The 2,712-nt window shown below is 34.1% G+C and overlaps 1 non-coding gene across 1 annotated transcript; it reads right to left on the reverse strand.

Moving 5' to 3' along the window:
• Window positions 1–2,038: 2,038 nt before the first annotated feature.
• On the reverse strand, window positions 2,039–2,111 carry TRNAR-UCU (transfer RNA arginine (anticodon UCU)). Its single transcript has one exon. It is a non-coding gene; the product is annotated as a tRNA-Arg (tRNA).
• Between the last annotated feature and the right edge of the window lie 601 nt (window positions 2,112–2,712).

The raw sequence follows: 2,712 nt of genomic DNA on the forward strand, positions 1-2,712 counted from the left end.
GGTTTCAACAGCAAAGTTCTCAAGAACATGGATGTTAAAATCTTTCTTCAAATATCCCATTAAAGACAAGGAAGTCATAATCTGATGGCTCTCTTGAAACTTGTGTATCCCTGGATTTTGTAAATGGTCTCACTTTTCAATGACCTAAAATTCCAATCACAACAGACATTTAACAATAAAATTCCTGATTATTTAACTTAATCAGCACAGAACATTCAATCATTCTTCTGATTTTTGTAATGTTGCTTTGAGCAAGTCACAAGTCACTTATTTTTTTTAAATATCCTCCATTCTTCCTCCCAATACCTAGTTCTTTACCTTCCCTTTCCTCTCCTCATCCTCTTCCGAATTCCATACTAGACACTCCAGGTTGAATGAATCTATTTGTTTGGTAAACACAGCACTCAATTTTAGCATTTATTTTATTAATTTGTAATTATAGGTATGTGTGTGGGCATTTTCTCTGTTAGATGATAAATATATTGAGAACATAGCCCCATTAATAATTATATCTCTAATTCCAAGTCTAGTGGAAGACTAGCAGTTATTCAGTAAAATAATTTAGTTTAATTCCAAATTTTCAAATGGAAGTACCTATGTGTAGTGTTTGGAATAAAATCAATTTTAATTTAGAAAGAATAGGAAGCCTTCATAAGGATTCTGACTGAGATTTCTTGGTACTTTTAAGGGCCCTAGAAATTACTTGCTATGATTTCAAATTCAAAATGTAAGACTTTTCTTTCCCTGATATGTGTAAGAAGCCATGTTTTTTCCTCTCTCTCTAAGAGAAAAAGAAAAATAGTATTTTTTGTGGATAAAGGCAAAAGTGAAGGAAGAGTAGAGAATGAGACAGAGATTCTTAAATGGTCACATGCAAAGATTTTACATTTGATGGATGTTTACATATTTTCACTTTGGAGTCAGTTTGACCCTGTATGAAGTGAGAAGGAAAGATACTGTTATCTTTACCTAACAAACCAGTAACTAGAAAATTAAGTAACTGGAAAGTTAAGGAACTAGGGCAAGTTCATGAATCAAGTTAATACATGAGTTCAGCGTGTAATATGGAGTAGGATTATAATTACAGTAACATATTTCAATCTCCTTCACTTATTATTACATTACCTTTGACCAGAAGCATCACTCCTTTAAGCATCATTTTTTTCATTTTGAAACAGGGATTAAATAGCACCCACCTGATAAAGTCCTGGTGAGGAAAAGGAAAGAATGCATGGAAAGCACTGCTCACTGGGAAGTATTGTTTTGCAGCCACTTCAGCAGCTCTCTCTGACTTTACCCTACCAACCTGCCTCGTTTAAGAAAATGTTTGCTTAGAAAAGGCAGAGCAAAAGTGGAAAATAACCATATGTTGAACTTGCTGAGATGTAAGGAGAAAGGCACTAGAAAAAACTTTGACAATTCATTCTGCAGACCAACAAGAAGTGTTACTGGTTGAAAATGGATTGATTGCCATAAGAGAAAGGGCTTGTGGCTCAAGGTGGTGAAGCAGCCTCAGGGCACGATGGACAGGAAGAGAATGTATAAATACCAAACACCATTTCCCCATGAGATATTTGAAGAGAGGACAATTGAAAAATTAGCTAAGATCTATACTAGCCAATATAAGTAAATTTTGCAGCCTCATAAAAATTTTCTATATTGAAATGTTAGTTTTAAGGACTTAGACACTAACGTACATATTTTAAGGAAAAAATGCTGGTGATATTGGTGCATATTTCATATGCAAATTGCTTGATATTTACAGACTTCTAAAATTTGAAACCAAAAAGTTACTGAAGACACTTATATTAGGTGTGAGGAGACACTGTGTAAGCTAAGTTATTATAAGGTCTGGGTTAGCAATTTAGACGATTTGTCAGAGTCCTTTCAGGCCCATAAGTGTTACAACTTTCTATTTCATTTAATATTCAACAAATATTAACTTTAGATTCATTCTAGTTCTCATGAATCAACAATTCAACCATTTTAAAAAGATAATACAGATTTTTTTTTTTGGGCCGCACAGCAAGGCTTACAGTTCCCTGACCAGGGATGGAACCCGAGCCCCCTGCAGTAGAAGTACAGAGTCTTAACCACTGGACCACCAGGGAAGTCCCAATACAGATATTTTAAATGTTTGTTAGAGTTTATTCATATGATGTTCTTGCTCTAACTGGAAAAAATTTAATATAGTAAATAAAATGATCATCCTAATATTTGCATTTTGATAGTTATTTACCTGAACAAGAGTATATACCTCTGAAATGAGAGGTAAGGAGGTAATTCCTTAGCATGGTCCCTAAAATCAAAGAGTCCTTTAGGAAGAAAATATAATTGAAGAACAGAAACCAAAATCTCTGATATCTTATTATAGTTATCACTATTATTTTTTGAAAAAAACTGTTGGTTCCCCCTTCCTGTAATTATTAATAATGTAATGAATTCTAAAATTAATAATATGCAAAAGCTCCTAGTATCTTGCACACTTCCAAGTCCCATGATCACAAATAATGCTATCTTTGCTCCTTCAGCTTCTCACCACCAAACATCCTACCTTGTGCAATTCAGTTCTTTTGAGCTGCAGAATCTGATACTGTGCAGAGAAAGAAAAGTTGTGAGAAATGAAGAAGAAAAACTTGTCACAAGAGGCAAAGAAGATACATATAGTAAACTTGAGAGGAAAAGGGGGTGGGGGGGAGAAAAGAAGTCACA

Source organism: Eubalaena glacialis, chromosome 5, assembly GCF_028564815.1.
Source record: "Eubalaena glacialis isolate mEubGla1 chromosome 5, mEubGla1.1.hap2.+ XY, whole genome shotgun sequence".
Taxonomy (NCBI): Eukaryota; Metazoa; Chordata; class Mammalia; order Artiodactyla; family Balaenidae; genus Eubalaena; species Eubalaena glacialis.